This window comes from Gossypium hirsutum, chromosome D03 (genome assembly GCF_007990345.1).
Source record: "Gossypium hirsutum isolate 1008001.06 chromosome D03, Gossypium_hirsutum_v2.1, whole genome shotgun sequence".
In the NCBI taxonomy this organism is placed as follows: domain Eukaryota; kingdom Viridiplantae; phylum Streptophyta; class Magnoliopsida; order Malvales; family Malvaceae; genus Gossypium; species Gossypium hirsutum.
The window spans coordinates 36,329,780-36,344,967 of NC_053439.1; the positions used below are offsets into that span (position 1 = coordinate 36,329,780).

The 15,188-nt window shown below is 34.5% G+C and overlaps 1 pseudogene; it reads left to right on the forward strand.

Annotated features, from left to right (window-relative positions):
* The first annotated feature begins 864 nt into the window (after nt 1–864).
* Nucleotides 865–3,921, forward strand: LOC107949928 (probable protein arginine N-methyltransferase 1.2; annotated as a pseudogene).
* Nucleotides 3,922–15,188: the final 11,267 nt, after the last annotated feature.

Here is a 15,188-nt window from a genome sequence, read left to right on the forward strand (position 1 = left end):
TCATTTTTCATTTATATATTGCATACATAAATATTTATATTTATTCAATATAAAAATATATTGATGTAAATTTTTTTAAAAAAAATGCATTATTCTCCCAATTTTTATTAATTAATAATTTCATTTTATAAATTTTGTTTTAATTTTGGATCAATTGAATTCAATCTTGGAGAAGGCATTAGCGGCGCTTCAGAAAAACGCCGCTAAAGGTCATATATTACCGACGTTTTGTGAAGAAACGCCGCAAATTTCCTTTAACTGTGACAAAGACGGTGCCGTTTTGTTGTTTTCTTTTAGTGGCGCATTTAAAAAACGCCGCTAAAAGTGATATATTACCGGTGTTTTACAAAGAAACGCCACAAATTGCCTTTAATTGTGACAAAGACGGTGCCGTTTTGTTGTTTTCTTTTAGTGGCGCATTATAAAAACGCCACAAATTCGCAAATCACGAGCTGAGGAAACGGCGTCGTTTCCTATTTTTATTAGTGGCGCTTTAGCTAAAGCACCGCAACAATGTTTCCATGTTTGGTTTGGTGTATTGGCATAGCCAATACATCCCTAATCGGTGGGCCCCACCTAATGCGGCTGTATTCCATCGTTTGGTTTGATGTATTGCTAATACGGGTGTAATCCTTTACCTTTCTAATTGGTGAAAACCACTGATTTCTAATCCCTTCCTTGAGCTCAGTTTAGGCGCTGCTTCAGTTTTGGTCCCTGTTTTACCCTCCCCATTCCCGCTTCTGTTTTACCCAAAATCCACGTCTTTTGTTTCTTCCTTCTAGCTTTCTTCTCCACTCTCATCGCCTCTTCTCCTTCTCTTTTTTACCTCTCTTTTTTATATAGGTTTTTTCACGTGTGGTGGGCATGGCATGGCACTGGTATTTTATTATCTCTCTCCATTTCTAGATCCCCAACACAACTCAAACCTCGACCAACTCTTCGAACAATTTCGAAGGAGCTAACATTCGCTAACACTCTTCGAACACAGCTCCAATCTCGATGACTCAATCGTCGCCGTTGGCAAAGCTAGTGAATATGTTTCTATGGGAGAGCCCGACATTTCGTTTTTCGGTTGCGACGGCGAAGATGATAAAACCAGTGCTGATTATTACTTCGATTCTTACTCTCACTTCGGTATATTTTCTGCTTCTCATCCTCTTTTCCAAGATTCAATTTTGAAGTTTTTTTACTGATTTTTCTTGTTGATTAGAAAATAATGAGAATGTGAGGATTTCTTAGTGTTGCCTTCCACATTTTTGTGAAGAAGGTTCGAATGTGAGAAGAAAGTTTCTATCTTCGCAAAAGTTAGAGCTTGTTGAGTTCAATAGTTTATTTATATCTAAGTAATTTGTGGTTCACTGGTTGCATGTTTATGGGGCTAGCATGTTGGTATTAGGTAGGGCATTGGGTTCGCTGATGTTTCAAGTTATACATTCTTGTATTTATCTCCAGTGAGCACTTTCCTCTAAATCTTTGTCCCATCTTTTGTGTATGTGCAGGTATTCATGAAGTAAGTGTGCAACAACTTGGACATTTGAATCTTGTTTCGTTTTTGTCGACTTATTTATGGAATGGTTCTGCTTCAGTCACCATTATTTTGTGATCTATTGGGTGCCGAATATCTGTGATTGGAGGGTTGGTTGTAATTTTTCTGTTTGTTTAAGCTCATACATGAATTAATGCATCACAGTTACTATCCAAAAACTGTCTTCTTTTTTTAACTTAATCTTTTACTTAAATTTCTGGAAATGATTTCTGCGTTTGTTTTCTTGGTTTCAGTAGAAGAACTTGATACGGTTGCGTAACTTTTTCATTTCTTCTTTTTGTGAAATGTTTTTCCTCTGTGTTAACCTGCTATTCCTTGTATTTCAGGAAATGCTTAAAGATGTAGTGCGAACCAAGACATATCAAAATGTTATTTATCGGAATAAGTTTCTATTCCAGAACAAAGTAGTTCTTGACGTGGGAGCTGGGACTGGAATTTTGTCCCTGTTTTGTGCAAAAGCAGGGGCGGCACATGTTTATGCTGTATGACTTCCAGTTTACATCTTCCTTCTGTTTCTGTTTTATGTGTTGTTAATAATCTGTCTGACCAAATTCTTACACTCCTGGCGTCTATCTCTTATTTGTCAAATGCTGTTCATATTTTTCCCTTTCCTAGGTTGAATGCTCCCATATGGCTGACATGGCTAAACAAATTGTTGAAACAAATGGCTTGCCTGATGGTGAAGTTTTTAAAATTGTTGTGTCTTCTTGTATTGCTTCGTGTGGTTGGGGGCAGCTAGCTACTTTGTTAGTTAAATTATCTGTTGCATGCTATGATTTGCAGAAAGTAGCTTAGATTCCTGCTATAACTGTTAATTGATTGAGATTTTAACTCCATCATCATGTCAAGCTCTCTTGAGCAGTTTACTTCCTTATTATTTCGTGTGGTGAACGGGCTGGGCCTTTTAAATTTATTTTTACTCTTGCTCATCAAAGCAAAACTTTTGTTGGGTTCTTATAAGCTACATTCTTTACAATCAAAGTTCTTATTCCTTCACCCGTGTCAGGTTGATGATGGAGTTGTGCTACCAGATGAAGCTTCTCTTTACTTGACAGCAATTGAAGATGCCGAGTACAAAGACGACAAGATCGAATGTGAGTATAACAGACTGCTAAATTGATATAAATCTAGGTATTCATGTTCATATGTATTTGTATAACTTTCAACGAGTTTTTCTATTGTGTTTCATTGCAATTCAACTTTTTGTATTCTTATATATACCCCATCTTTTCTACATGGCATCATCTTGCTACAGTTTGGAATAATGTTTATGGCTTTGACATGAGTTGTATAAAAAAGCAAGCTATGATGGAACCTCTTGTTGACACAGTTGACCAGAAACAAATTGTAACAAATTGCCACCTTCTCAAGGTGAGAAAATACACAAGCATATTCCTGTATGTATGTATATATCATTGGGTATCTATATATATGAACACTTATTGGAAATTATTTTACAAAATAATGTGTTTGGAGTACAACTGAATTATTTATTTTGGTTTTCTGGTTTCAGACAATGGATATTTCTAAGATGGTTCTTGGGGATGCTTCTTTCACTGCACCTTTCAAGCTTATTGCAGAGCGTGATGATTACATCCATGCTTTCGTTGCATATTTTGATGTTTCGTTTACCAAATGCCACAAATTGATGGGTTTCTCTACAGGTTTGTATCTACATCAAAATTCTCCATCCTTTGTCCTTTCCATTTTATCTACGAATAGAAATCAGCAAGCCAGCCTAGAAGAACTTTGCCTTGGCTAATGGCAAATACAAAATGCAGGACCAAGATCGCGAGCTACCCATTGGAAGCAAACAGTCCTATATCTAGAGGATGTGTTAACCATCTGTGAAGGGGAGACAAAATTGGGAGCATGACTGTTGCACCAAACAAGAAGAATCCCCGAGACGTTGATATAATGGTTAAATATTCATTGAGCGGACGACGTTGTGTGGTTTCGAGAGTTCAATTCTATAAGATGCGCTGATTTTGTTGCAGAGTATTTCATCACCACTACTAGCTGTAGGATACCTTGTTTGCATGTTCCTCAAATGTTTCACCAACATTTTTTTAATTCCTTTTCTACTTTCTTTTTTCTCGAAAGGTTTTCCCTGAGAAAGAAAAACACATAAGATGCATGTACTTCATTAACTCAATCCAACTGTTTTCTTCTCATGTATGCTTCATATTGAGTCTTGTGTTTTGTGCTGATGTGAGGGAGCATATATACAAATGACATTGGATGTATGACATAGGACTAAATAGATTTTGAGCTTTGACAAGCTGCTTATAAGCATTGTTTCTTATAGAAGAAACACATTATTGGAGAAAGCTTTTGAATCTCCCAACTATTGGATTTGGGTTTCTTTTTGACAATTTGTTTATTGTGCTTTTGTTTAAATGATGAGAAAGGAAAGTCAAGAATTATATTTACTCGTTAAGTTAAATGAAGATATTTGTAATTTAAAAAAATAAAAATTCAATATAAATTTAAAATAAGAGTTTAACTAAAAAATAAGAGTTAGTGGCAAAAATTAATAAAATTTAAATTTTAGTGGTAAAATTCAATAACATAAAAATTAAGTTACAAATTTACTCATTTTTTAAAAAAATAACGGCAAATATAAATAAAAATAAAGTACAGTGACAAATTTCAATATTTATCTATAGTATGATGATAAATTATATATTTTTATTAACTTATATTTAATAATAATTATGTTAAATTATATTTTATAGTATTATATATTATGATTTTAGAAAATTCATATAAGAATATTTAATATTAAGAATTTTATTAAATCATATATTTTAATTAAAATATATTTAATATTAATTATTTTAAATTATATTTTATAGTATCATATATTATGATTTGAGTAAATTCATATAAGAATATTGATTATTAAGAATTTATTATAAATTATATATTTTAATTAAAATATATTTAATAATAATTATGTTAAATATGATTAAATTATTTATTACTGATAATAATAATCTTATTAAAATTTAAATAACAATAACAATAATCATTTACAAAAACAATTTTATGCTAAGGGTATTCTAGTCATTTTAGTTTTTTCCATTATGCTATTACACCTCTATTCCATTCAACCAAACACAAGATTACTATTACGCCTCTATTCCATTACATTCAACCAAACAGTGGATTAGCTATTACACCTCTAATCCAATACACCTCTAATCCCAATACACCTCTAATCCAATACACCTCTAATCCAATACAGCGAACCAAACGCACCCTTAATGTTATCTTATAACGGTGCCGTTTTGTCCTTGTTATTAGTGGCGCAGTTGAAAATCGCCGCAAAAGGTGATATATTACCGGCGTTTTACGAAGAAACGCCAGAAATTTCCTTTAACTGTAACGAAGACGGTGCTGTTTTGTTGTTTTCTTTTAGTGGCGCATTTTAAAAACGCCAAAAATATTGTTTACGAGATGAGGAAACGGCGTCGTTTCCTATTTTTATTAGTGGCGCTTTAGCTAAAGCGCCACAAAAATGTTTAATGTTATCTTATAACGGTGCCGTTTTGTCCTTGATATTAGTGGCGCATTTGAAAATCGCCACAAAAGGTGATATATTACCGGCGTTTTACGAAGAAACGCCACAAATTTCCTTTAACTATAACGAAGACGGTGTCGTTTTGTTGTTTTCTTTTAGTGGCGCATTATAAAAACGCCACAAATATTTATTAATAGATGAGGAAACGGCGCCGTTTCCTATTTTTATTAGTGAAGCGCCGCAAAAATGTTTAATGTTATCTTATGACGATGCCGTTTTGTCTGTGTTATTAGTGGCGTTTTTACTCTAAGCGCCACAAGTTTTACTCTAAAGTGTGTTAAACGGTTGCGTTTGTACTGATATTAGTGGCGCTTATTGTTAAGCGCCGCAAATGATTTCAATTTCATAGAAAAACGTCATCGTTTTTTTCCCATACATTTTACCGAAACTTAGAGCCCCAATCGTGACTTATCCCCCAAAATCCCATTCTCCCCCAAATCCCTAAATTTCCCCTAAGCCAGATTTCCCCAAAGCCGACCTCTTGCAACGTTGCCGTTTCCTCTGCCATATCATCGTCTCCCTCCGTGGTTCTCCTCCGTCGGTCTCCTCTGCCGCAACAATCGGTAAGTTTTCTCAACATGATTCTTCTACTGCAAAATAACCGTCCGTGCTTGCTTCTTGTTCTTCCTGCCCCAATTACGATATTTTAAATTGTTGTAATTTAATTTAATTACTTTTAAAGTGTGCATTATGTAACAGATAAGCTATGTATCCGTAAAAAATGATTTTCAATCCGTAAAAATTGATTTTGCATTTAGATTTTGCATCCGTAAAAACTGATTTTGCATTTAGATTTTGCATGCTGGAAGAAATGGGGTAGCTTGTAAGTGGGGAGCACGATTGAAGGCGAATTGGCCAGCCACTGCAGAGCCTACAGGAAGCCAATGGGATTTTTAATTTTAGTGAAAAGAAAAAATTTGATATGAACTGGATGTTGCTCCCCAGATGTGTGTTATGTATATTATTATGATGCATTGTTCTAATCAAATCATAACAGACTCTTTCTGGTCTAAAATTTGAACACACCAATGAGCTCCCGCTCATGTGGGCACACCAGCAATTCTTAAAAATCAAAAGTACCGCATCAGGACATGTGTTACGCAGTTGAAAATAAAAGGATTTGAAGTCAAGTTAGCAAGAAAACTTGGTGTCTGCCTTTTCACATGTTTGCACTTTTTCCTCCGTTTGAATTTAGTGTTGTTAAAATTTAGACAGAATAAGCTTAGAATTAGGTTGGACAGAAAGCAATGGAATGGAGCTATTTTGACCAATTTATTTATATTTCTAGGTGAAAGCCCATCAAATATTGAAAACTTGACCACTTTCGAAGCTGCGGTTAGATTCTAATAACAAGTTATCAGGTATAATATCAATTTTCTGCTTTTTGTTCTTACATTATGCAATATCGTTTTTCATAACTTGCATAATTTGAGCATCATTTTATGATAAATTTTTGCTTTGCTTTATGATAAAAGTTGCAAATTGAGGGGATGTGGTTTTTAAAAAAACATGAAGCTTTAGGCAAGTGGTTGTTAAAAAAATACGGCCTACTGTTAAAAAAATATTAGCCTTGTTTGTTGATAGCAGTAGCCATTGCTAGTGGTTCATTGTAAAGTATGAGTGTTTTTAACATTGTTATGTAATGACACAGTTGAGCTTATAGGTAATGGCTTATTTCAAGAGAATCCAAATGACTGCATGTTGTATCAAATTGCTGTCATTCTTGTTGAGTTTTGTGAATAAATTTTTGTTACCAAAATGTGTAAAATTTGGTAAAATTATTTCTGTTTTTAAATCAAATCAGCCCATGCCCTGAGCTCGTAACTTTCTATTAACTAGAAAAATGAATTCCACAATAAATTTTTTCTTTTGGTCCAAAATGTTTAGATTTGGGTTTTCATCCTTTTGAATACTTAGAAGTACTCAAATTTGAAAAAAAAAATTATCCAAATATATTACTAAACTTTGTTCTATTTTGAAATTACTAAACTTTTTGAAATTAAATACTTTAGCACGAAATGCGATTAATTGTTGTTAAATGAGAGATGAAAAGCTGACACGATACTTTTTTATTGAACTAATACATATCTCTAATCTCTAACAATGATAACAAATTTAACCGTATATGAAAATTCAATCTCGACTATAAGGTACATATCTCTAATCTAATATTATTGTATTCAAAATTTCGCATGTATTCGTATATTTTGAATGATAAATAAAGTTTGAATGATTTTTGTTTAATATCCAAATTAATGACTTTTACCTTAATATTCCGATATTAATTTTATTTACCTTAAATTTTACCTTAAATTTATATAATTTATATAATTTTATTAATTTTATTTACCTTGAATTAATATTTCGATATTAATTTTATTTACCTTAAATTTATATAATTTATATAATTTTATTAATTTTATTTACCTTGAATTAATATTCCGATATTAATTTTATTTACCTTAAATTTTACCTTAAATTTATATAATTTATATAATTTTATTAATTTTATTAATTTTATTTACCTTGAATTTATATTCCGATATTAATTTTATTTACCTTAAATTTATATAATTTATATAATTTTATTAATTTTATTTACCTTGAATTAATATTCTGATATTAATTTTATTTACTTTAAATTTATATAATTTATATAATTAATAAAATTTTATTTACCTTGAATTAATATTCCAATATTAATTTTATTTACCTTGAATTATATAATTTATTTACCTTAAATTTTATTAATTTTTTAAATTTAATATCCACATTTTAGATTGTAGATAAGATGCATTGATAGTAATAAAGATAATATGGGAAAAATAATAATGATTGATAAGATAATTAAAAGACATATATATAGTTTGCATGTAATTAAAAATGTCACATTACAGTATGTGATTATTAAAATAGTGAACAATTTTTTTAAACCCTGTTATGACATTTAAATTAAATATCTTACATAACTTACATAAATTAAATATCTTACATAACTTACATAAATTAAATATCTTACATAACTTACATAAATTAAGTAAATTAAATAACTTTCTAAAATTCATTTATAGTTATAACTGGCGTTTTGACTAACCCGAGCAAATTATTGTCAACGTCAGACTTCAAGAATTAAGAAATGGACCGGTCTTGGATGAATTTGTCAAGGGTTAGCAACGGTTATCGAAATGGGGTGCAGAGTTTTCTAAATTTTGCATTTCAATATGCAAGCCAAGAGAACATGATTCTTTGCCCATGTAAGAAGTGTGTCAACATAAACTGGCATTATCGTGAGGTTGTATACGAGCATCTAATTGTTGATGGGTTTGTTAAGGGTTATAAGCAATGGCTTTTTCATGGAGAATGCCCTAGAAGTACTTCCTCTTCAACGATGGATGTATCTTATCCTGGTACTGCTTACCATCAATCTGATAGAGGAGATGACATGGAAGGTATGTTGCGGGATGCATTTAATATGCACAATCATGGTGTGCAATCGTTCCCAGGGGATTTTATGGCATCTGATGATTGTAATATTGGTGGCACTGCTTTTACCGAACCGGGAAGTAGTGTACCTCATGAAGAGTCAAATGGAGAAGCGGCGAAGTTCTACGCTCTACTTAATGACATGAATGAAGAACTGTATGAGGGATCAAAATTTTCAAAAATGGCCTTCTGTGTTCGTCTTTTTCAGTTAAAATGTTTGGGAGGGTGGACCGGAAACTCGTTCACAATGCTATTACAGTTTTTGAGAGAGATGTTTCCGTTTGCAAAAATCCCTCAGTCATGCAAGGATATGAAGAAAATGATAAAAGATTTAGGCCTTGGGTACAACAAAATCCATAGTTGCCCAAATGACTGCATGTTGTATTGGGGCGATCGGAAAGACCAACACTGCTGTCATGTATGCAGCCAATCCCGTTGGATAAATAGAAACAAAGAAGACGGGAACGACGATGAAAATGATGCACAGTCGAGGAAGAAGCCAGTTAAGATTTTATGGTATTTTCCGTTGATACCAAGGCTTCAAAGGCTTTTCATGTCGTCGAAGACAGCGGAGTCAATGACATGGCACCATGATGGACGAACCGATGATGGCTTACTAAGGCATCCGATAGATTCTTTAGCTTGGAATGCATTTGACAATAAATTTCCAAGCTTTGCAAGCGATCCTAGGAGTGTGAGGCTTGGGCTAGCATCTGATGGATTTAATCCTTTCAAGATCATGAGCACTGCCTACAGTACTTGGCCAGTAGTGCTTGTTCCTTACAATCTGCCTCCGTGGATTTGCATGAAGCAATCTTCCCTTATCTTATCTATGATTATCCCTGGAGAGAAAGGGCCCGGGAATGATATCGACATTTATTTACAGCCACTTATTGAAGAGTTAAAACAATTATGGGCTGGAGTCGAGACATACGACGTGCTGAGAAAGGAGAACTTTAATTTACGTGCAGCTTTGATGTGGACCATTAATGACTTTCCCACTTATGCCAATTTATCCGGTTGGAGTACTAAGGGTCGTTATGCGTGTCCTTATTTTGCTGCACAAACATGCTCGCAATGGTTGTACAATGGGAAGAAGTTCTCTTACATGGGGCATCATCGGTGGTTACCGGAAAATCATAGATTTAGATTTCAGAGTTCTATATTTGACGGCAGTGAAGAGTTCAGAGAAGCTCCTTCCCAGACCAGTGGCTCTGAATCGTGTTCATGTTGGAAGATATGAATTTCATTTATGGGAAGATGAACCAACCACCAAACACGCACATCAGAAACAGAAGATCAAATGATGAAGCCGATGAAAGCTCCGACGAAGAGGACGATTCTAATAAGGCAGACTTGTAGAAAAAAAGAAGTATTTTTTTTGAGTTGCCTTATTGGGAGCATCAGCTTTTACGACACAATCTTGATGTTATGCACATTGAGAAAAATGTCTGCGAGAACATTGTGGGTACAATTTTGAACGTTGACGGAAAATCAAAAGACAATCTTCAGAGTCAACTTGATTTAGTCCAAATGGGAATTCGGCCTGATCTACATCCCAATCCACTTCCGAATAGGAAATATCGGTTGCCGCCTTCTATTTTCTCAATGTCCAAGACGGAGAAAGAACTGTTTTGCATGGTGTTGAAGGATATAAAGGTTCCGGATGCGTATGCATCAAATATTTCTCGATGTGTTAGTGTTAAAGATCGAAGATTATATTCGCTAAAATCACATGACTATCACATCTTGATGCAAGATTTAATGCCAATTGCTCTACGATGTTGTATGTCCAAGAAGGTGACGTCTTGTATCATTGAACTATCCAACATAATGAAAGCCATTTGTGGCAAAGTTTTGGATGTTCAAGAACTTCAGAAGGTACAGGATCGAGCCGCTTTGACTTTATGCAACATGGAAAAAATCTTCCCACCTTCCTTCTTCACCATTATGGTTCACTTGATAATTCATCTCCCGTACGAAGCAATTCTTGGCGGACCCGTTTCCTATCGATGGATGTATCCCATAGAAAGGTCTTAAAGAATTATTTTTAAAATTTTCCTTCATTCACCTCTATGCCTTTAGTTACAACTTTGATAATGTTGTATATTGTGTTTAGGTTCCTATCCAAATTAAAGTCTTACTGCCGCAACAAGCGATATCCAGAAGGATCGATTGCTGAAGGCTACTTGGCAGAGGAATGTATGACCTTCTGCTCGAGATATTTGGAAGATGTCGAAACAAGGTTGAACAGACCAAATAGGAATGCTGGACTCACGGACTATGACTTAGCCGATACTTATTTGTTCCAAAGTTTTGGACAACCAATCGGCAAAGTTGAAATTGCAGAATTAGATAATTTATCGTGGGTACAAGCACATCGATATGTTCTGTTTCACCACGAATCATTGGAACCTTTACGGAAGTAAGTTCTACAAATTTCATAAATATTTATCAAACTAAAAATTGTTTATCTTCTAACAAAGATCACATTCTTTTTAACATAGTGAGTACAAACAAATATTGAGATCTCGTTCGCGCTCCCGAAGAACACAACATCGAGATATCAATAAGTTGTTTACAGAATCTTTTTATGAATGGTTAAGCCAAACGGTATGTGGTTGGAGCTTTTGCTTACAAATTATAATGGTTTCTTATAACATTTTTAATTACTTAGTTTACTTTCCATTCAATAGGTTTGGAATGGGAAGAGCGTAAACGACGAAGTTAGATGCCTCACCCAAGGTCCAAATCGAGTGGTTAAAAGATATAGTGCGTTCCTCATCAACGGATTCAGATTTCATACAAAATATCGCGAGAGGTTGAGGAGAACACAAAATTGTGGAATAGTTGTTAATTCTGCAATTACAAGTTATGTTAGCGTTAGGGACAATAATCCTGTCGAGGGAAATGTGGAATATTTCAGACAGATTACTGACATAATTGAGTTGGATTACTACGGAAAATGGAAAGTTGTCTTATTTCGAGCTGATTGGGCCGATGTTAATACAGCTCGTGGAATCAAGCAAGATCAATTTGGTTTTACAATGGTGAACTTTGACCGATTTATTCACACAGGACAACAACTAATAGATGAGCCGTATGTATTCTCAAGTCAAGTCAAACAAGTTTTTTACTCAAAAGATCCAACTGATGAAGGTTGGTATGTTGTACTCCGTAACATCCCTAGAGACCTGTTTGACATGGGCAGTGGAAGTAGAGATAACATCGACGACAGATCAGAAACTTTGCCATTTCCAGAACAAAACTTAAACGATAATATCCCTAGTACTAGTGCACAATTTCAATGGGTTCGTCAGGATACGGATGAAGATATTTACGAATAATGATGTAGTAAGATTTTACGATTGATTAATTATATGTAACTTACATTAGTATTAAATCTTGGTCTTATTATATAACTTAACTATATTATATGTGCTGTTATTGTTGTAATTAGTTATTAAGTTTAATTACATTTTATGTGTATTGCAGATAAAATGCCTAGAAGAAAAATTATAAGGGAAAGCATTGTTCAAAATCATCCAAACTCGACAGAAACAAATACTACTAAACAACAGACAGCAATTGGATCTTCGAATGTTCCGATTACACACGAGGATCCTCCGGAAGTTCAAAGTAACTTACATTAATTCCATGCGTGTTGACTTATAATTGATTTATTTTTCAAATTCTTATATTATAATATACCATTTGTAGCTGAAAATGGTGGGACGCGTAGAGGTCGAGGACGTATGATACTTAGAGAGTTATACGAGTTAGATTCAGTCGAGCGTGTCAAGGTATGCAAAAACAGTTTTGGTCAGCCTGTTGGATCAGAAGCTCGACTTTTAGCAGGATACATGGGCATTTTAGCATGAAATCTGAAATGTTGCCTATCAACTACGAGTCATGGCGTCAAATGCCCGATAGCAACAAAAACCAAGCCCTCGATAATATTAAGGTAACAAAATGTTAATGTCATCTGTAATGCTTGGAAAATAGTTTCATTTATATTTACTTTATTAACTTGTGTTTTTGTAGGCGAGGTTTGCTTTAGAGGTCTCCGATGCTTATGTAAAGAAGGCATTGGGAAAAAGATGAAGAGACAATAAAAGTACTTTGAAGAAAAATTATTATAAGACAAAAACCACCCTCGATGAGAAATTGCAAAATGTCCCGCCGGGTATGTTGAGGTACCAATGGGAAGATGCGGTTAGATTTTGGCATTCTCAGAAAGGCGAGGTACGACGTACTTCCAAACTATTGTAATTATTTTGGTTTATAGTATTTACTAGTTACGTACTAAAAATTTTATAATGTAGGATCGTGAACGAGTTGGAAAAAGCAGCCAGCAGCAACAAAAATTCACTCACACAGTCGGGTTGAGAAGTTTTGCATGTGTAGCTGAGGCTGAGGTATTTTTAATTTTTTAATATTCTCAAATATGTATAACTTTCTATTAAATAATATTTTTACTACTATATTGTAGGAACGGTCGTCCGGTCAAAAAGTTGGACGCCTACAACTTTTTGAAATTACACATAAGAAGAAAGATGGATCTGCTATGACTCCTGAAGCTGGTGAAATTATGGTACGTTTACTTAATATGATTTCACTTGTTTTAGTTATTTATAGTGTTTATTTTCTAATGGTTTAATTCATTGCATGTAATGCGACTATTGTTATATTGCATTTGTTTTTTTTACTATATATTGCGTTCCTAACTATGTGATTTATTTATTAGGAAAAACTAAAGGAAAAAAACGGAGTACGAAGCGATTGCTTCTAGTGATAGTTTGGTTCATCTTGAAGACATTGATAACCGGATTATTACTGAAGTTTTGGGTCCTGAAAAGTATGGTCGGGTTCGATTTCAAGGATCTTTTATCAGCCCAACCCAATATTTTGGATCCAGCTCGCACCAATACATGGCTTCGGGGAGTCAATCTCAAGCTGAAGTTCAGAGGTTAAAAGACCAAATGGCTCAGATGCAAGCGACCACATTTGAGGTTCAAAGGAAATATGAAGAACTTCAACAGCAACTTAAAGCAGAGGCGGCAGCGAGGGAAGCAGCGGCTACAACGAGAGAAGCAGAGGCCACAGCGAGAGAAGCAGCGAGAGAAACAGAGACCGCAGCGAGAGAAGCAGCAAGAGAAGCAGAGGCCGCAGCGAGAGAAGCAGCGAGAGAAGCAGCAATAGAAGCAGAGGTTCAAAAGAAATATGAAGAACTACAGCTACGACTTCAAAAAGATGCGGCATTGAGAGAAGCAGAGCAGAGCAAAAAGTACGACGAACTTCAACAGCAGCTTCAGATTATGATGACGATGTTTAAGCAGTCGCAACTTCCACCGTCATAGTGTATGTTGCATAAATAATTTTAACGCTTTTGTAAAGAAAAGTATGAATTCAATTTTATTTATCAATTAAAATTATTTTAGTCATTTAATTTGAAATATTATATAAATTTATTGTTTTTTGTTAGTTTAGATTTGGTTGCTTTTGATTTGCTGTTGCAGGAGGGCTGAAAAAAATAAAAAAAATTTATTTTAAAAAAATCCCAAAATTAGTGGCGCTTTTTAAAAAAGCGCCGCTAAAAGTTATATCAAAACAGTGGCGTTTGTGAAATAAGCGCCGCTAAAGAACACTACTTTTAGCGGCGTTTTTTAATAAGCGCCGCTATAGAACATTACTTTTAGAGGCGCTTTCTTCCAAAGTGTCGCTAAAGAACATGATCTTTAGCGGCGTTTTTTTATAAGCGCCGCTAAAGAACATGATCTTTAGGGGCGTTTCTTTCTAAGCGCCGCTAAAGAGCATGATCTTTAGCGGCGTTTTTTTCTAAGCGCCGCTAAAGAACATGATATTTAGCGGCGTTTTTTTATGTAAGCGCCGCAAAAGTTAGTGACGTTGTCATTAGCGGCATTTTTTGTGGCGCTTCTATAAGCGCCGGAAATGGAGTTAGTGGCGTTAAAAAGCGCCGCTAAAGACCTAAAAAAACGCCGCTAAAAACCTGTTCTGCTGTAGTGTCATTGAGTGGGTGGCCTTGTCATGGAAGCAAAAATTGATCGTTTCCTCATTGCTGGGAGGGCATTTATAGGAGAGGTCATCTTGTTTATAGTGTGATGTGGTAGGTCATTACAATGGACAGTGGGCATACTGGCATAGTGTACATGAGGTGCAAATGTAATGGTCTTAGATAGTACAAGGTTATTATTATTCCTTGGTAGAGCCCACTCGTCATTAGAGGCGTGTTCACACTTGGATAAGTGCTTTGCACTTAAAAAACGAGTGTTTGATGATGTAACTCATTGAGCTAGTGGCCTTATCGTGGAAGCGAGTGATCAATGCCATTTTTGAGGAAGAGCGAGTAGTCTTTTCATGGGAAGAGAGCTGGGTAAAGGAAGGACTTGGTGGCAGGAGGTGAAAAAGTTGATTCTGATAACTTATTGTGTTGACATTTGTCTAAGCTCTGGGATTGTACAAAAGGGAGTAAAAATTTACTTTTGAGACAAAATTATCTAATTTTTATTTATTTATTTCTTTATTTTATACAATGTTTTTCTAACAATTGAA